This window comes from Moschus berezovskii, chromosome 17 (genome assembly GCF_049115385.1).
Source record: "Moschus berezovskii isolate FMDL1 chromosome 17, NW_MosBer_1.0, whole genome shotgun sequence".
NCBI classification, from domain to species: Eukaryota; Metazoa; Chordata; class Mammalia; order Artiodactyla; family Moschidae; genus Moschus; species Moschus berezovskii.
In genome coordinates this window covers 16821478-16842334 of record NC_142476.1, presented here as the reverse complement: position 1 = coordinate 16842334, position 20857 = coordinate 16821478, and the positions used below count along the sequence as shown (strand labels likewise).

Here is a 20857-nt window from a genome sequence, read left to right as displayed (position 1 = left end):
GGAGCCAAAGAGGTGTAAATAATCCAGGCCTCCAGGCTGGACTCAGTCCTGGGAGAGATAGACCCAAGATAGGGCCCCAGAAGGAGATAAAGAAAAAAGTATTGGCCTGAGTCTTAGAGGGATGCAGGGTAGAAGCTGGCCAGCTCCGAGGAGCTGCAGCTCTGCCTCCAGAGATGGGGAGCCCTGAGAAATGGACCTCTCTCCTTTGCTGGGTTAACCCCCGAGTCGGTTCCCCACCCGCCTGGATGAAACGTTATTCCCTCGGGGTTTTATTCGATCTGAATATGTAGGAGCAGAGAGAAGGCAAACGCAAGGAGAGCCTTAGTGAAGGACAAGAGAAGGGGAAGATGGGGATTCACCAAAGCAATGGAGATGCAGCAAGCAAAGCGTAGACCTTAGGAAAGCTGGCTCTGTTTCCACTCACTGTCAGGGGGTCAGCAGTGGGTCAGCAGTGGCGGCAGTCTCGGCATTGACCCACACGTGGTAAGATCAAGGCCGTCAGAGGCAGACAGGGCCATGACTATCTCGGTGCGGAGGACACTGAGTTGGGCTAGATAAGGATGCTGTGCTGGACGACCAGCGAGCTTTCTCCAGCTGCCTCCCTGCTCGGGCGTCATTCTCAAAACACTTTGTTCACCCAGCCCAGCATTCCCTTTCTCCCCTTCGTGTTTGTGTTTATGAATTCTGAATCGGGGACAAGGCGGAGCGGAGGGAGGCTGAGGTAAACGGGTACCTGATGGCATAAGGGGAGTGGGGTGCAACTCTAACTTGAAAATTCCTTCTCAGAAGAGATGACACAAATCATAGGCTAATCATCGGCAAATTAAACCACATCCTCTTGAAGCCACCTTTTTTTTTGACCTTCCTTTATGTAACCCCCATGATCAAGGCATAAACAGGTCCAGATGGGAACTTGTAACCCTAAAAAAGAGGAAAAAATGGCTGGTCATGTATTTATTGGGAACAACATTCTGGAAAAACATCAAAATAAATGGAACTTGGTCACTATCCTTAAGTTGCTTTGAATCCAGCGAGGGAATCTTTAGCATCAGATTGGAGGCTATAAATGCTCTGCCTTTCCTTCCTGTTTTTCTTTTATAAGACAAACAGTTATTTCTTTAAAATGGTAGATGGGCACCGTACAAATTCAAATAACACATACAGAAAAGCAAATAACAAGTTCCCAAACCAAACACCCCCAAATGTAACACCGTGTCATCATTTGATGAACGCCGTTTTGGATGCTTCTGCAGAATTATCTACAGACTTAGAAGGATGGGTGAATAGATGGTCCCCTAGGCAGGTGCATAAAAGGATGGTCAGAGGGATCAGACAGACCTGTGGTCCCCCACCTTGTTTGACACCAGGAACCAACTTCATGGAAGACGATGTTTCCATGGACGGCGGGGTGGGGGGCGGTTTCGGGCTGATTCAAGCAGATTGCATTTACTGTGCCCTTTATTTCTGTTGTGACTACACCTGCTCCACCTCAGACCATCAGGCGTTAGACCCCAGAGGTTGGGGACCCCTGAAATAGAGCCACATTGACATGATATTAGTATTTTCAGAAGATGTTAAGTATGGCTGAGGAGCAAGCTGATAACTCTGGATAAAAATTCTTTCTTGGGTTCTTGGAGCCCCATGAAGTGGAAAAGCAGAAAGAGCCAACAGAAGTGACCGGTGAGACCTCGGTGGGACTCAGACGACGCTGAGACACGTCTCTGGGGCAAATGCTCGGTTGCTTCAGTCCCGCCCGACTCTTTGCAGCCCTGTGGACTGTGTAGCCTGCCAGGCTCCTCTGTCCACGGGGTTCATATCTTTCACTCAAATGAGATGCTTTTTGAAATTGAATTCAAGACGTGACCAACGGAAAGGGCTGGAGGCTGATAAGTGGCCTTCGGGGAATATAATGACCTCTCCAAACCATATCTGATGTTGCCTCTGAAAGCATCAGCTCTGACTAAACCGAGCGTCTCCAGCTTATTTCTGAATAACCCTCCTTCAGTCTCATCGTCTGGGTCTGCTGCCCAGATCCTGTCAGTTTGCACCAAAGCAGAGCTGCTCAGTAGTAACTGCCACGCTGAGGAGTCATAGGAGGAGCTTGGGTTCAGTGCCCTCTGGCTGTCTTGCATCAGGTGAGCTGTGAGTCAGGGAGGTCCCTGTACCAGGCGGAACCTGGATCAGTGGGCAGAGTCTGGGGGGATTGGTGGTGGAGCTCGGAGTCCTGTCGCTTGGAGAGCCACAGGCCACGTGCCAGTCGGTACCCTGGAGATCTCACTAGGGGCTGGGCTCAGGGAGGGGGCCCAAGAACCACTCAGGAGGGCCATCTGAGGCGAGCGGCGACGAGTGCAGAGTTTTCACAGACAGCCTGGACGTCTCGAAGGGAGCGGTTGAAGGTGTGGCCAGAGAACAGTTAATGGTAATGAAATTGGATGACGTGCGTTCAGGTTCAGTGTTTGCTCTGATACTGGATGTGTGACCCCCTTAACAGCTTCCATTTCCTCCCTTCTGAAACAGAGGAAGTGAGGTAAAGTCGCTCAGGCGTGTCTGACTCTTTGAGACCCCATGGACTGTAGCCCCCCCACCGCCCAGGCTCCTCTCTCCGTGGGATTCTCCAAGCAAGAATGCTGGAGTGGGTTGCCATTTCCTTCTCCAGGGGATCTTCCCGACAGAGATCGAACTCGGGTCTCCTGCACTGCAGGCAAACTTTACCATCTGAGCTACCAGGGAATCCTGGTGGAAACGGAGGATTTGTGTCTAATAACAGGATCATGTCTGAGGCCTGACGCTCTCAAAAGGGTGGCCTCAGACAAGTCCCACCACCTCGTCTCACAGGGGTCGATGTGATTCTGGCTGAGACGGCAAGCAGGGAGTTCCTGCCGAGTCACTTGCATACCGCAAACACTCATTCCTGACGGCCCCTCCCAGCTCTCAGCCCTTAGGATCCCATACTCAGGAGGGCGGTGACTGTGGGTGGTGATTAGGAAGAAGCTAAGTGGCGGTCGGCACCACCAGCCAGAAGGCCTCAGGCCCGGCCAGGAGACCTGTGTTCTCGCCCCGGCCCCCCTTTAACCCGCTGGGTGACCTAGACCCTGGACTTGTCAGGGACTCAGTGTCCTCAGCTTGAAGGATGGAGAGAATAAATATGAGCGTAGAGTCTCTTTCAGCTATTAAAGAGTTTGCCTAAGGTCTGAGGATCAGGATTCTTTTCCATCTCCAGAAGATAGCCTCAGAAGCACAGGAAACCATCTTGAGGTTAGACCAAAAGAACTTTCGGAAGGAGAGTTTTTATGAGGCTGTGTGCTCATATGAACTTCTTCTCCCAAGGATGAACACTGCAGTGAGGATCGAACGGTGGCTGTGGGCTTCCCTGGTGGCTCAGTTGATAAAGAATCGCCCTGCAATGCAGGAGACCCAGGTTTGATCCCTGGGTTGGGAAGATCCCCTGGAGGAGGAAATGGCAACCCGCTCTGGTATTCTTCTCTGGGAAATCCCATGGCCAGAGGAGCCTGGAGGGCTACAGTCCATGGGGTTGCAAGGGTCAGACACGACTGAAGGGACTAATAAAGTACCACCACCACCATGGATAAGCAGATTCCTGTTTTGAGGCAATGATCTAAGGCTTTGGAGTTCCCTGAAAGACCTAAGACTTTATAAGACATGGCGGGAATGGGGGTTCCCGTCACCCCACTTTACGGTAAATCTCTGGGCAGCCGCCTCTCATCTCTGCCTCCCCGGGCCCCTAGCTTTTGTCTCCCTGTTTCCCTCCCCTCCCCCAAATCACCACGCCTGTTTTATCCTTCATGCTGCAAGAGAGTAGAACCAGGCGCCCGGCCTCCAGTCCCGCCTAGAGAGAGTCCCCTCCCCACAGAGTCAGAACAATCCGATAGAGGCTCATGTGTTCAGGCAAGCCTGCTCTCACTCTCTTAGTTAATTAAATGTAATTAAGAAATAGGACTAGTAAGAAGTGTTGGGCTATTAGTGCCACTGCTTAACGACCTTTGACAAGTTGGTGTTAATGTTCTGTTAATAGAGCCAAGGCCGGCCGGTCCCAGGGGAGCGTTTGGGACCCGATTCCCCCAATCCTACTAATTGCTCAGGTGCTCCACTGATAGGCTGCCCGGCCCTTCCTTAGAAAGTCCACCCTGGCTTCCTCGACAGCGAATCGACTGGCAGATGTTGTGGGAGGGGATACAAGGCGCTACCACATCCTCAGTGTCTAATGGAAGTCAGACTGCGGGTCCAGGGAAAATCAGGCAGTGAGCCAAGTGAAAACCTAAGTCACGAGATGAAAAGAAACTTGATAGCCCCAGTTTCCACCCAACTTGTCAGACTGGCCACTCTCCGAAAGGGAAGCTCCCCCTGTACGCGGGGTGGGTGGGAAAGAAGTATGGGGATGGAAGCAATTATTCTATTTTATACTTTAATTAGTTTGAATTAGCAGAGGGAATAGAGGCATAAAATGATCCAGCGAAGGGTGAAATGGAAAAAGGGAGTCACAGTGGAGAATGGCTCCGCGAAGGCTGGAAAAGGCCTTGGGAACAGCCGAGAGGCTGGCAATGGGTGTGAGCATGCATGCGTGTGTGTGTGTTTAGGGTGGGTGAGGGCATGGGATGCTGCTGTCTGTTTCAAGGCCTGGAGAGGCAAGATAGCACAGTGGTTAATAGCAGGAACACGGCCATCAGACCACCTTGCACATCATCTGTTGCCACTAACTAGACATATGGTTTTAAGAAAGTTATTTCACTTTTCGACACCTCGCTTTCTCCATCTGTATAATGGGCCTGATAGTGGTGACTGTTGCGAGGATTGACAGACCGTGTATAAACTGCCTAATAAGTGGCAATGATTATTATCATTATCATAAGACCTTGATGCTGGGAAAGTCTGAGGGCAGGAGGAGACGGGGACGACAGAGGATGAGATGGCTGGATGGCATCACCAACTCAGTGGACATGAGTTCGAATAAACTCCGGGAATTGGTGATGGACAGGGAGGCCTGGAGTGCTGCAGTCCATGGGGTCGCAAAGAGTCAGACACAACTGAGCGACTGAACAACAACATTGTTATTAGTGGTATTATTAGAATTTCTGAGACCCCAGGGAGGGCCAGAAGCATCTCCACTATAAATTATGGCTAAGATAGATCCCAGTCTCGGGCAAACACCTCCAACCTGACATTCTTGCTGCACCCTCCCAAGGGATGCCTCAGAAACCTCTGTCCTGGTTGAATGACAGCGTCCGGCTGAGTCGCTCATAATCTGCTATTTATTTTTAAAATCCGGGAATGTGCCCAGCAGACTAAACAGTCCCGCTCCCCTTGATACAGACGGAGGCAGCTCTGGGCTCATGTGTGAGGCCCAGGAGGCCAGTATTCCATGCATCTGTGGAGAGAAGGGAGGGGGACCCTGAGCCCCGGTCATCCCCCAAGACTCAGGCTCCTGTCTGGCCGCGTGTGCGGACAGTGGGCTGGAAAGGAGCTGCCCCGGGGGCGTACCGTGTCTGACCTCTGCAGCGAAGTGAGCTGTATCTCCAGCTCACTGCCGTAGACGGAGCCGCCGTGCTCGCAAACCAAGTCAGGCATTCAGGCCGGTGCCCCAAAGGCTGCTTGTCTCTTCCCTGCAGCATACAGACTGATCCTCTGGGGGAAGACGGGACTGGATGACTAGGGCTAGCATGGTGTCCTCCGACACGTATGGCAGCCAGACCCAGCTGGCCCGTCAGCCGTGGTGGCTTCCAAGGGCCTCCCCCTGCGTCTTGGGCTTCCTCACAGCGTGGCGGCCTCAAGGTGCTCAAACTTCCTGAGCACGGCTGCTCAGGGCTCCAAGAGGGAATATTCTCACAGATAAGGTGTGTCAGGCGAGTGTATTCTCCTCGGTTCTGTCTCGTCTCAACAAAAATTTGAAGTGCTGGACGTTAGAGCCCTCGGCATGTCATAGCTCTCGGACAGACCGTTATAGCTCTCGGGTCTCGAACAGACCATGTTATAGCTCTTAGACAGATCCGTGTTACAGCTCAGTTTTATTTAGAAAATATCAGGAGAATACATCCTCGAGGCTGAAGGCATGCCAACCCAAAGACGCCAAGAGAAGAGCGGGGAACATGCCAGCGCACGGGGGAGAGAGAGAGACCCCCGCCCTTTGGCTTCTCTTTTTATGTTTTTTCTCCTCCCGCTGGACCTGCCCTGTGTAAATTGGGCTAGCCAGGAGGACTCTGTTCTACCTGAGGTCCTCACTCTGGTCCTCAGACCTTCCTTTGTTCCATTTTCCTGGGCTTTTCCCTTCCTTGTCTTTTAACCACCACCATTCTGGACTCCTGTTTCCTATTCTAACTACCTAACAGTGGGGATGTTGTTGCCTTCTTTATGACTTAACCTTAGAAGTCATACAGTCCTCTCTTCCACCCATCTTCCTGTGATTCTGGTGCGTGTAGCCCATGACCCTGCTTTGAGACACAAGGCACGGGGAAGAAAAATACATGGTTTCCTGTCTCACAGGGTCAGGAACCCACAGAGCATCCGAGCTGGTAAGGACTTCAAAGCTCACCCGTCCTGACCTCAGTATGAGGCCCAAGGGGCCTGGAGCAGGCCAGCTTCCATTTCAACCTGTGCTACACCCAACCCCTAAGATCAGAGTCCCCAGAACTGGTTTGGTTTCCCTAAACTCACAGAGAAGTGCCAGTAGCTTTAAAGCTTGCTGTTGATGGAATGAAGGTTGCGTTGAGCCCTAAAGGAGACCCACATCAAAGGCGGCTCTTGAAACTGCTTTTGGGAAGCCTTTGAGGAAATCCATCAGGAACAGGATCACGCTGCCTGGAAATTGCCCAGGCGATGGCATGTGATTTTAAGGGCTGTCCCGGTCTGTCTCCCTGTGCAGAGTTGTGTCAGCCCACTCAGAAGACCCTTCTTCTGGGTGGCCCACCGTCACACGCAGGGCAGGGCAATGGGACTTCTCCGTGGATGAATGGATGGTGACTTTCTAACCACCTCTGCCTGAAGTCATTTCAGAGAGTTGGGGCAAGGAGAAGTGTGGCCTAGAGTTACTAGAAATCAAAATTATTTGGAGAGATTATGAAGCTTCCCTTCTCTGAAGGTCTCAAGGGCAGGAGAGACCCCTGCCCCTCAACTCCTTGCACTGGTTTAAGACCCCGTGCATGGTGCGGGAGAGGGCTGGGCGGACAGACCCGATGCCTCTAGCATGCCACCCCAGCCAGCTTCACCTGAGAATGAATTTTGGTTTCCTTGGTTTGGAGGGGGGTCTGTCAACTATAAACCATGACTGAGAGCCAAAAATAAGAAGCAATTTCAAAGGGCCTTACTGTGATGTAAGGGCACCAAGTCTCTCACCTGTGGCCAACGCCACTGAACGGCCGAGCCCCTAGGCCTCTAACGACTTGGGGAAGGAGCAGAAGGAATGTGTGGAGCCGTCCTTCCAGATGCCCCCTGCTCGTTTATTTTGACATCTCAGACTGTTATTTTGATTGTGCACATTTGTTTAGTCCTGGCGATAAGGCTTCCCAGGGCGCAGGCAGAGCGTGCCAAGGTGTATTTTTACAAGGCGGTCGGAGTCCCAGTAACAGGAGACCTCCCTTCTGCCTGGGCTGAGAGGCCTGGGTCGTGGCCCAGGGAAGGAGGGAATCTGAGGAGGCAGGGGCTGGAGCAGAGCCTGGGGCACTTTGGGGAGAATTACAGAGTTTGCGGATTAGGAAAGTGAGGATAAGCAAATTTCTGCCATACTTGTGTTTTCAAATGTGTCACTTTCAATCCGGGCCTTTGATGCACACGTGTTTCTAGTTAAGGACCTCGGTGTGGCCCAGAAGCCAAGCACACATTTCAGCATCTTTCCCAAAGGAGGGGCGAAGCCTGCCTCCCAGAGGACGGGGCGCAGGGACCAGTGACCACCCCAGGCCCGGGTTTGATTTTTCCCCCCTCTTTCTCTCCCCTCATTTCAAATGTCAGAGAACAAAGAGGCTGACACGGAGCTGATTCCCTGGCTATTAATATTGTCATTGGAGCATTTTTAATAAATATTTTCACATGAAGGAAAGGAATCACAAACCCACCCTATTAATCAGGCGTTTGGCTTGTATTTAAGAAAGAAAACTCCAGCCTCTTATTTTAAAATCCTTTGGTTTGGAAAGAAATGACTGAACACAATGCCCAGGCTGGGAGAACCGATGCCAAAAAAGCTCATTTCTCTAAATGGGCAGGGAGGCTGGAGATTCTTCCTCTAATCCTTGGCAGGGGATGCGATGTCTCTCACCAGGTAGGACTGCCGGATGCTGACTCTCTGATTACCCAGAATGACGTTCCTAGGATGGAGAGGTGGGAAATCACCGTACCTCCCCTTATACTAAAGAAGGAACTCCTCCCCTTATACTAAAGATGAGGAAAACAATTCTGGAGAGGGGAATCACTTCCTAGATCATCCCCTGGATTACCAGAAGAGCCAGAATTAATCCTAATTTACCTGGTCCAGCCCGTCATTCTTTTCCCAACTTGACAACAGCTTCACTCAGCACAGGCCAGACTGAAAATCGGTTGTTACCAAAAAAAAAAAAAAGGACTTTCAATTAAAAAACATTAAAGCTACCCGAGCCCAAGGGAGTCCCTGAAGATGTTCCCAAGGGTCAAATTAAAATAGGGAATGATTTGCATCTCATTTGCATACACAGATTCATTCATTCAACAGACCATTAAGTGTCTACCATGTATAATGCATAGAGCTGTCCACTGGCAAGTTATTTGCATATGCAGATATAGACAGGGCAATCCTTCTAAGTCATATTCCAGCAAAAGGTCTTATAAATAGGTGCCTTCTTGATTTCCGAAGATAGGTGCCTTCTTGATTTCTTTCTCCTCTTTACAATGCAACAACAGCACGGTTCAGCATGCTTTTGTATAGGGATAAATAAAATATAATCCGTGACCTCAGGGACGCTACATTCTGGTGGGGAAGAATGATGTATAGATAAATTATGATATAAAGTGAGCAGTGTTGTCGCAGAGATATACAGCATGCCCAGTGACTGAAGTAACTCACACCAACCATGGGGAGCCGTCCTTGTCCCCCCATGCTTGGGCTCACTCCGAGGACAGACCCTCTCCCTGACATAGCAGTCCAGAGCCGGCGGAGCTTCAGGGACTGTCTGGTGAAGGGCAGTCCTTCCTTCTATGGGTAAGAACAGGGGACCTTTGCAACCTTGAGACCAAAGTATCCACCAAGCCAGAGTGCAAAGAAGTCAATAGCACGTGATGACAGGCAGTTTCCTGGCCACCATGAAGGGCCTGGGCTCGAGAGACTGCCAGCCTGCCCACCTTCCTGGGTTCAAATACTGGGTCCCTGCAATGGCAAGCCACTCCAGTACTCTTGCCTAGAAAATCCCATGGATGGAGGAGCCTGGTGGGCTGCAGTCCGTGGGGTCGCTAAGGGTCGGATACGACTGAGCGACTTCACTTTCACTTTTCACTTTCACACATTGGAGAAGGAAATGGCAACCCACTCCAGTGTTCTTGCCTGGAGAATCCCAGGGACGGGGGAGCCTGGTGGGCTGCCGTCTATGGGGTCACAGAGTCGGACACGACTGAAGCGACTTGGCAGCAGCAGCAGCAGCAGCTGTGTGACCTTAGGCCAATTGCTTTACCTCCCTCTGCTTTGCTTGCCTCATCTAAAAATGGGGATAATTATGACATTGCTTGAGGATTAAATGAAGTGAACGAATACATTAAAAAGATTAAATGAAGTGAATTCACACATTAAAAAGCACTCTGAAAAGTACCTGACACGTATTACCTGCTTAGTAATTAGTAGCCGTAATTATGCTTTTACAGTTGTGGCCGCATGCATAATCGCCAGGTGAAGCTCTGCAAATCAAGCTCCCCTCACAGCCACACCTCGAAAAGAAACCTGGCCACCCCGCCTTGCCTCTCAGCTCTACCTAATTCAAGACATGTTGAAGTCTAACTAACATTTAGGTCGTGTTTTTCTTCTGATAGTTTGCAAACATGACCTCGGCTAATACAACAATCTCCTGGGATAAATAGTATTGTCTTTGCTTTCTTTTTTTTTTTTTAAATAGATAGGAAAACTGCAATTCAGTCTGACTAAATAATTTGCCCAGGGCCCCGAGCTGGCCCGCGGGCAGAGCTAGGACAGCCCCCCCGCATCCCACCTGGGAACAGAGGGCAGAGTGAGGCTGAGCCTCGTCCTGCGTCTTCCTGGGGTGGCGCCCCCTGGTGGCTGCACGGCTGCAGCGGGCCCGCCCTGCCTGCTCCCCAGCCACCTGCAGCTCTCAGGGCTCCAGACCAGGCCAGACTCACGACTCCTCCCTGGACACCCGCCAAGGACCCTGGGGCAGGGCGCTGTTTTGTTTTATAAAAAAGAAACCAATAGAGTCCTGCTGCCCGAAGTGTCCAGTCACAGGAAATGTCTCTGCTGATCAGAGAGGAAAGAGAGAGGGCACCCGCCCCAGGAAGCTGCTGTTGGTCCGGCAGGCCAGGTCCTCCTCCAGTATCATCTCAGCCGCTTATAGCAACCTTGAAAGACAGGTATTCTCAGCCCCGTGTGACACAGTGGGGAGTCAGGGTCGGCAGGGTCCAGCGACCAGAGCAAGGCTGGGGCCCCTGGACTCCTGGGAGGCAGAGCCGGGGCAGAGGTGCTTGCCAAGCCTCCTGCCCTGCCTGCCATGCCCCCACCACCTAGGAGCCCGGTTCAAGGCGCCCAGTGGGTGAGGCCAGCACTGCCCTGCGCTCTCTACCACGCAGCCTGCCTGGCAGAGGCACACCTTTGCGAGGAGGGCAGGTGCAGATGCGTGAGAGAAATTGCACGAAGCTGATCGAGCGTCTTAGGTGCACTTCCAAGTGTGAGCCAGGCAACAGGTATCGATCGGCTGCCTCGCTGGCCCTTCCCAGGGGTTCTTGGGCTCTCAGGAGCCTTCTGTGTTGCCATCTTGAGTCTGTCTCATTCAACCAAATATGGGGGGCCCCATCACGATGCCCCAGAACCCTGCAGCCTACTTTCCAGCTCCCTACCAGAGCGCCCTCTCACATTCCCCACGTGGAGTTTCTGTAACATAATGTGTTTTATTTAGACCGTAACATCTAGTGACGCTTTGGATTTCCAATTAAGCTTCAGTCAGATGCGGAGAGCCTGGTTTCGTTTTGGTGTTTTGATCAACACAAAAGAGCGCCCCAGCAAGAGGAGCTCTTGTGCAGTTATTTCCCCCCCGCTGGTGGCTGGAACAGTTGCTGTGATGTGAAGATGCAGCTTTGGAGATGCCAAGAGAATTGTACGGGTGTGAGGGAAGGGGCGCGGGGGAGGTGGGGTCAGTGAGCCCCTGGGAAGAAGCATGAGTTAGGGTTCTGAGAGCCCAGCCCATGCTCCACGGGGTCCCCCAGGGAGCATGGGGAGGTGGTCCCTCAGTAGGCAACCTGAGCTCCTTCCCACCTGGACCAGGGTCCCGCTGCCCTTGTGAGATGGCCTTTTATCCAGAGGTTCCTAGCACTGGCTTTCACCGACACGGGAAGCTGATCACTAGTGGATTTCTCCAGAAAAAAGTTTCTGAGCTCCCCAGCCAGAAATGACCCCCTAAGCTAGTTTCTAGAAATATCGGAGAGAGGGTTGCTTCACTACCCGTGAGTTCTGCCCAGCCCACTCATGTGTGCTGCCTGTCAGACAGGTTTTCTCTCTGGGGCTGGCCCAAGGGACAAATTTAGAAGCCAACTTTGAACTGCCAGGGAGTCGGAGGGGGAGAAGGGGCTGGAGGGGCAGCAGAGGGGTGACTGTGGCAGAGTGTCGGGGGAGCGGGAAGTTAGGATTCTGCCTCCAGGGACTCATCGCAGACTGTCACGAGTGCCTCTGAGTTAAGGCCAACTGGAGCCTCAGTTTCCCCATCAATAAAATGTATCGGAATGCTCCCCACGGCCATGACGTGGGTGTTTTCTGCAGCCGTAAATATATTTCAGACGGTGGCTATGGGCACAGCCCTTGGAGGCTGACCCGGATCGGCGTGTGTGATCCATGTGTGTATGCGCGTGAGACGGGGGTACGTGGAGACAAGGGAGGTTAAAATAGCATCGCTTTGTGTTCTGGACTGTGGAGAGGTCTCTACACTAACACGACTTTTTCCTGCAGCAGGGCAGGAAGCTCTGCTTCGCTCACTGCGGGGGGACGTGGTCATGCCCCCGCTCCTGCAGGCGGGCTTGCTGTTTTCAGAGCCCTGCTTCGCTGTGGTTCTCCAGCTGGCCCTTTGATCTCGCCTGCCCCGCTCACGGACCCAGCGTCTCAGCCACAGTCTTCCTTCATAGTTTGCATGCCACACAGTTCAATTCCCCGAGCCTTCACCACTCTGCCCAGAGTTCCCTTCCTGTCTCCTGCTTCTGGTTATCCCCACTCCCTACCAGACCACCTAACATTGGGGTTTGAAATTTCCACCAGCTGGAGGGAGAACTGGCCATGTCATCAGCTGTTGGTGGCTTCCAAGCAGTCTGGGTTCAGTCTATCCATCAAGTCGTGTTTAATGATGGGAAGAGGGAGATGGGCAGAGAGGAGAGCCAGGCAGAAGGAAGATTGGAAAAGGGGGACATGGACAGAGCTGAGAACAGTGTCTTAGTTAGCCATTCACCCACCGAGGAACTCATCAACAACCTCTGAGGACTTCTTGTGCGCACAGCGCTCGCCCTCACAAAATCACAGATACAGGATGCATACATGCATCCGAATTTACAATACAGTGTGCAGAGCACTGGGAATGTGTGAGAGAGTGCTACCCGACAGAGCCGGTGAGTCGAGGAAGGCTTCCTGGAGGGGGTGATATTTTAGGCATATTACAAAAGGAGAGGGGCTTCACTGAGTGGAAGGAAAAGCCAAAGAATCTGAAAAATCACTTTGTTGTGTTTACTGACGTGCACAAGTGGTAAGTCACTCAGCCGTGTCCGACTCTTTGTGACCTCATGGACTGTAGCCCGCCAGGCCCCTCTGTCCATGGGATTCTCCAGGCTAGAATACTGGAGTGGGTTGTCATGCCCCGCTCCAGGGAACCTTCACTACCCAGGGATCGAACCTGCAGGCAGATTCTTTACCACTGAGCTACTGTGGGGGAAGCCCATGATTCCTAACACAACATCATAAATCATCTCTGCTTCTATTTTTTTGAAAAAAAAAAAAGCAAAGGAACACTTCTCAAGTGAGGGAAAGCATGGAGGCATAAAAGAATTCAGCATGTTCAGGGACCGTTCCCCTAAATATGATGTTGTTTGAACTGAAGGCCAGGGTTTCAGGTATCAGTCCTCACGGAATATCCACAGCTCACAGGCAGGCAGCCTTCCGGTAGATGCTCCGCACCTCCTCTTGTCAAGAAGAAAGGAGCCTCCGCCTAGAGAGAAGGCACCGATGGTTCCCCAGCCCTGCCACTGGAACACGGTGCCCGGGAGGAGACAAGCCCATGCCCATCTCTCTGTGTTCCTCCCCAGTGGGGCCCCTGGCCAGGCCTCGGAGCTGAGTAGCAAGTCAAAAGATGCGCGGTGAGAAGGAAGATGCCCGCCATGGGCAGAGCCCACTGCTGAAGCCCCCTGTGGGCAGGCCAGCGCCCCGTCCCTCAAGACAGTCACCCCTCCCGCTGTGCGGCAGGGAAATCTCTGCCCGACGCAGGTTCGTGGGAAAGGAAAGCGCGCCGGTTTGGTTCATTCAGTTGGTCATCGCAATAGCATCCCATGCTGGCAGGGACCTTGCCCTTCTAGGCGGCTTCTGTCTCCGATAGACATATTACAGTGTTTGGCCCTTACTGTGCACTCGATAAACACTTGCTGAAGTCTTGGAAGAGAGAAGACAAGAAAAGGGAGGGTTTGGAGGCATCGTGGGATAATCTAAAGAGCTCATCTTTGGAGGCAGGTGGGCCTGTATTCTTGGCTCTGCCACTCTTCAGTCGAGCCTGGCTTATCCTCCCTAAAGCCTCAGTTTTACCTTCTGGAAAATGGGGAGAAGAGTAAGACCTGCCTTATAAGGGTGCTAAGAAGATTCAGTGACTAATCCCTGCAGAATGCCGGGGACAGAGGAAGAGCCAGACCCTGGAGGTGGCTCCAGCTAAGCCCTGTCCGTCCCTCTGCTTCACTCGTGAGCTTCCTGCTCCTCTACCCTGAGCACCCCCCACCGCCAGCCCCACTCCAACTAACATGTTGCTCATTTTTCATCCTTCAGTCATCTGCCAGTTGCATCTATTTCTAGCCTCTGTCTTATGAGACAAGAAGAAGGAAGGGAACAGATAACTGCAGAGGCTCATTTGCCAATTGTCAGCTCCTGCCGTCAGCAGAGCGCTCTGCCTGCTTCTCCCTGGGTGCCTGGGGAGAATCACTGTGACCTTTGATTGACTGGTTGATCTAGTCGGCTCTTGGCTCCCGATCACCCCTCTGCTCCCCCCACTGCCCACCACGCAGCTCCAGCCTACCTTCAGCATCCCTGCCCCTCCATCAGCCCAGCGCTGGCTTCCTGCCTCCCATGCCCCATCACACTTAGGATGGGCGAGCTGCCCTGGGCCCTTTGAGCCACCCCGTCTTCACGATCGGGGCCTTAAAAACCTGGGAGCAGGCACAGAGAGGAAGGAGAACCAGAGTTATCGGTGGCTCCTGCTCGCTGCTCCCACGAGGGAGGAATTCTGCTGCTGCTTCTCCTCTGCAGGGCTCCTCCATCTCGGTTCTGCTGTGGAGCTACACTCAGATGTCAGCCGGTGAGTGACCTGCCCCAGAGCTCTCAGTGAGGCAGCGGCACCGCCTGGAAGAGCCTGAGTCTCTCCCAGTTCCTCTCCCCAGAGTTTGTCCTTTGACTTTTACAGTTTTCACTCCATCTCCCTTCAGTTTCTGCCACCCTGTGTGTGCGCTCCTGGCCTGGATGGATGCCGTGGTCCACAGACCTTTCAGCTTTTCTTTCTCCTTCATCCCTAAAGCCAGCTACACATTCACCTACAGCCCCTCTGAGCCAGTTGGGCTGAGATGGGTGGGCCTGGGGGTTCGTCCTTGGGAATGGTGACAAGTGCAGAGGTGACAAGGAGCTAAAGATGACTAAGAAGTGGGTGCAGACAGGGGTCCCGGAAGGCCAGAACTGAGCCCGGCAGACCCAGACGCTCTGTGTCTTGCAGGAGCTAATTGTACGTACAGCATGCCTGTGTGTGTGCACTCATGCACCCATATTATATCATAGGCACTTTCGCTTCTGGAAGAAATGGTCCAAAGTAGAGCATGGCTTTCTGACCCCATCACCTTCAGGCCATCTGCCTTGGACTTCCCAAAGCCTTCAACGCCCATCTCAGAACTGGCCAGCCTTCCAGCTCCCTTGAACGGGGGTCAGGGGAGAGGAGTTTTAAAAGCCTCATGGGCGAGTCAGCTCCCTGCTTTTCAAGCTCTCTTCTTGGCCCTCGCTGTCAGCATCAATTTTCTGCAGGGAGTGATTTAACCTTCATTTATTCATTAATTCTTTCTTCCCCTTAACTTCATTAGGTAAGATTTACAAAGGTGCTGAATTGGAAAGGTCACCTGTCCCTGCGCCCAGGACATGGTGTGCCTGCCTCCCTTCTCCTGAGTTTCTTTCCAGCAGTGCCCTGGTGGTACGGAGGGGAGGGGAGCAGCAGCAGAGAGAGTGAAAGCAGAGCCTGTGACGCCCCAGAAAGGCCAGGCAGGCAGATGGATGCTGGAACCTCCGAGCATGGGCCATGCTACCTTCTTAGGGTTGAAAGACTGAGCTGTGTGGGGGCAAGGCAGACTCCATGTTAAGTACATCTGGAATCCTGGCTCCACCCTCACTATACTGACCCTCATCCAATAATCCCATCTCATTAAACCTTCGTTTCCTCTTAGATAAATTGTCTATAAGGGTAGACTCTACTCTATCAGATGTTGCAGGGTGAGACAAGGTGAGGTAGGCACAGCACTGGACACAGTGCCTGGTGCACAGCAAACAGGAGCTTTTGAAAAAGCTCTTGAACATTCTAGCAGGTCTCTGGCCATGTTGGGCAGTTCATCAACTAGTAACCACTGAAGACTGGTAGGTGGGGAGTCTGACTTCTCCAAGAAAAGGAAGGCCCCATGTTTTATGATTGAGCCCATCTCAGGAACCACAGGGAAAGCCTCAGCTCAGGGAGAAGCCAGAAGCAACCACGCCACAGCTCCATGTCAAGACTTTTGCCAAGGCCCAGCAGATTTCTGCAGGAAGTCAGGCTAAGCTGGCATCCTGCTGTCTGACCACACACACTGCCTCAGGCCCACCCAGCAATTACCCAGAGCCACGTGCCTTCCTTCCACCTCGAGCCATCTCTTCTCGAGGAGCTGTGTCTTTCATGAACAGCCTCCCTGGAAGGAGGGGACACAGAATACAGACGAGAGATGCAGGCAGGTATTTTGAACTTGTAGAAAGACGAGAGCATCTGCTTGCTGTCTGCTTCTTGACTCCTTGACCTTCATGCCGCCACCAGAACTCAAGATGGTCCCAGATGACCCCAGGCAGAGTGAATTTAGCTGAGTTTCTCTAACTTTATGGTAAAAGCTACATGCTGCTGCTGCTGCTAAGTCACTTCAGTCGTGTCCGACTCTGTGTGACCCCATAGACAGAAGCCCACCAGGCTCCCCAGTCCCTGGGATTCTCCAGGCAAGAACACTGGAGTGGGTTGCCATTTCCTTCTCCAATGTGTGAAAGTGAAAAGTGAAAGTGAAGTCGCTCAGTCGTGTCCGACGCGTAGCGACCCCATGGACTGCAGCCCACCAGGCTCCTCCATCCATGGGATTTTCTAGGCAAGAGTACTGGAGTGGCTTGCCATTGCCTTCTCCGAAAAGCTACATACCTGGAGGGAATATCTATTTGGTGCCTCCCTCGTTAGGATCTAAGCCACTCAGGGGACCTGATAGAGGTCTGAGGTACCCTGTACCCTCCCAGTGCCTATAATACAGCCAGAACTCAATCAGCGTTTGAGAAAATCGTTTTAATAGGAAAACACGGAGGGAAGCGGGCAGGCAAACCTATGCTGTGTGCCAAGCTGAGAATATTGGGTTTGAATGTGATCACAGAGGATTACAATAATTAATTTTATTTTATCTAATACTCTTGCAGTTGGGGCCTCCAGAATCCAACATGCAAATGTATGCTCTTAGTGCAAATTGGAGGATGCCCAGATTAATAGAGAAAAGTCTAGTCCCCTGACTTTCTCTGGAGTCTTATTTCCCTCACCTGGGGTCACCTATTTGTGTGCCAAGGATGGGCTGGGGAGTAAATTCCAGGACAAGAAGGAGCTCAGGGCTGAGTACATGTGACCAGTGCCTCCCCTCTGCTGCATGGAGTGAAGACAGATGCTGGACACGGGACAGCAGCCCTCCAAGAGGACCAGGGTTTCCAAGCAGCAGCCACAGGAGGTCTAGACTGGATCTGGCCCCAGCGCGGTCCCTACCGCCACGCAAACCATGTCACATGTATGATGTTAGTCGGTACTGTTCTCATGCTCCCAGATTTAATAAGATTCTTTGAGCATGGTTAATAAACAATGCTTGACCTTTTAGAGTAGCAACACTGTATCGTTTTATTTCCCGGGATAGGGCCTTATACAACAGACCCATTGGTGTCCTTACTGCTGTTTTCCTATGGATGTAGTTATAAACATGCGTTTGATTCTGTGACACACGGGTATCCCCTGAGGTCCCCAGGGATACTGGTCACTAAAAAGCCCAGAGAGGAGGTCACGAGCTGTTGCACCTGAGCTTCAGAGTCACTCCTCATTTCTGAGTTCTTCCCTGCTTCCGCCTGTGGCCGCAGCCACAACCCCCGTGTCCGGCAACTGAGGCCACCGTAGTTTGTGCCTCTGTCTTAGTCTGGCTGTGGACAATTTCCTTTCCCTGGAGCTCAGGCTAAATCGATTTCTAGGAAAGCAAGAAGGCATCACATAATCCTCTTTTGGTGGGTTTTCCTGAACCACAGATATTACTCCATGGTGTATCTGGTTCTATTTTGCATTAAGCTCAGTTTTTTTTTTTTTTTTTTACCTGTTCAGTTCAGTTGCTCAGTCATGTCCAACTCTTTGCGACCCCATGAATCCCAGCACGCTAGGCTTCCCTGTCCGTCACTAACTCCTGGAGTTTACCCAAACTCATGTCCGTCGAGTCGGTGATGCCATCCAGCCATCTCATCCTCTGTCGTCCCCTTCTCCTCCTGCCCCCAATCCCTCCCAGCATCAGGGTCTTTTCCAATGAGTCAACTCTTCACATGAGGTGGCCAAAGTATTGCAGTTTCAGCTTCAGCATCAGTCCTTCCAATGAACATACAGGATTGAGCTCCTCTAGAATCGACTGGTTGGATCTCCTTGCAGTCCAAGGGACTCTCAAGAGTCTTCTCCAGCACCACAGTTCAAAAGCATCAATTCTTGGGCAATCAGCTTTCTTCACAGTCCAACTCTCACATCCATACATGACCACGGGAAAAACCATAGCCTTGACTAGACGGACCTTGGTTGGCAAAGTAATGTCTCTGCTTTTTAATATGCTATCTAGGTTGGTCATAACTTTCCTTCCAAGGAGTAAGCGTCTTTTAATTTCATGGCTGCAGCATCTGCAGTGATTTTGGAGCCCCCAAAAAATAAAGTCTGACACTGTTTCCACTGTTTCCCCATCTATTTCCCATGAAGTGATGGGAATGATCTTTGTTTTCTGAATGTTGAGCTTTAAGCCAACTTTTTCACTCTCCTCTTTCACTTTCATCAAGAGGCTTTTGAGTTCCTCTTCACTTTCTGCCATTAGGGTGGTGTCATCTGCATATCTGAGGTTATTGATATTTCTCACGGCAATCTTGATTCCAGCTTGTGCTTCTTCCAGCCCCGCGTTCCTCATGATGTACTCTGCATAGAAGTTAAATAAGCAGGGTGACAATATACAGCCGTGACGCACTCCTGTTCCTTTTGGAACCGGTCGCAGCCCTAGACTAACGTCTAGTGACATAATGGTGGGCATCAGGACAGAGACTGAAGCTTCACCGACAATTTAGTCTTTAAATATTTTCGCCCTGGAGCCAGGTGGACAGAATAGACGCACTGTATCTCTCAGGACCTGCCCCTCAGGGACACATCTCGCATCCCTTATAGAACAAAGGGGTTTGACGTTTCCGAGTCCAGTGAATAGCTTTGTCATTTCAGTCCAGTGTATAAGCCCCTCCTCCTTCAGGGGGGCCTTTGGCCCAGAGATGTCGCTTCCCTGCCTCCTAAGGCTACAGTCTGAACGTCTAAAATTACTTGAAACATAAACAATGACAGATAACCATTAGAGGAGAGTCATTCTTTTACACTGTAAAAATAGAGCTGGGAATTGTCACTTTTAAGAGGTAAGAGAGAGACATATGGGCAGAATACCAAGAGACACTCATTTGCCTCTAACATTAAATCTAAATCATAAAACCGCAGACAGGAGACTCTTACATTTGGATCCTCTTTTGTTTTCCTTTCTTTGTATAAAGGGTATAGTGCGTCCAAAAAAAAATACACACTCTAAAGAATGTATCGTTTCTCCACACTGTTACTCCTCAGTAGTGAAAAAAAAAACAAAAAACAGACTCCAACTGCCTAACCGCTAAGTCTGTAACTGCTAACTAATCTTGATTCAGTGAGATTTCTTGGGGCGACAAGTGGACGGTTTCCATCATGACACTGGCTTCTGTGTGTGTGTGTGTGTGAAGCTCTGCTCTTCCTTGGCCTTGAATGAAGAAACTTAGGAAGTTACTAATACATGCTACAACAGGGACAAACCTTGAAAACATAATACTAAGTAAAAAAAAAGCCAGCCACAGAAAACCTCCTGTTGCTTGCTTGATTTATGTAAAATGTCCAGAATAGCAAATCCATAGAGACAGAGAGGTGACTGGTGCTTCCCTAGGGCTGGAGAGGTTCAGTTCAGTTGCTCAGTCGTGTCTGACTCTTTGCAACCCCATGAATCGCAGCATGCCGGCCTCCCTGTCCATCACCAACTCCCAGAGTTCACCCAAACTCATGTGCATCGAGTCAGTGATGCCATCCAGCCATCTCATCCTCTGTCGTCCCCTTCTCCTCCTGCCCTCAATCTTTCCCAACATCAGGGTCTTTTCAAATGAGTCAGCTCTTTGCATGAGGTGGCCAAAGTATTGGAGTTTCAACTTCAACATCAGTCCTTCCAATGAACAGCCAGGACTGATCTCCTTTAGGATGGACTGGTTGGATCTCCTTGCATCCAAGGGGCTCTCAGGAGTCTTCTCCAGCACCGCAGTTCAGAAGGTTCAGGCGCAGGCAGAATGGAGAGTGGCTGCCCATGGGTACAGGGTTTCTTTTGAAAGGTGAGGAAAATGCCCTAAAATTGATCGTGGTCATGGAGGCAAAACTCTGAGTATCCTGAAAACAACTGACTTGTACCCTTTACGTGAGTGAATATTACAGGGTGTGAATTATATCTCAATAAAGCTGTGACTTAAAGAGAACTCATGGGAAGGGCGGGCCGTAATTGGTGGCTACTCCACAACTGGCCCTCGGGCACCACCGCGCGAGAAGGCATGGCCGCCCTCCGTGGGTGATGCCGGTGGGTGGCCACCAGGGGGTCTGGCCGTCCTTGTCTCCCTCTTCCTCCCCTTCTCCGCCCTGCCCGTCTCCTGCCTTGGTCTCCGCTCGACCTGTCCCTTCTGTTTCCCCTCTTTTTCCTTCTCTCCCTATTGCTCCCACCAGCCAGCAGGCTTCCCTTGACCCCAGGAAGCTGAAAGGGGAGGGAACAAGAGATCACCGTGAACAGTCATCGTTCGCTACATTGATAAATTATTATCGCTGCCTAGGACTTCATCTAATCTGCACAACATCCCCATTAAGGGGATAATTACCCACACTTT

The 20857-nt window shown here is 51.4% G+C and overlaps 1 protein-coding gene across 1 annotated transcript in view; it reads left to right on the top strand.

Annotated features, from left to right (window-relative positions):
• The window catches only part of PLXNA2 (plexin A2), a 231634-nt gene that overhangs the window by 102778 nt on the left and 107999 nt on the right, over nucleotides 1–20857 (top strand). The gene's annotated exons all lie outside the window — the stretch shown is intronic.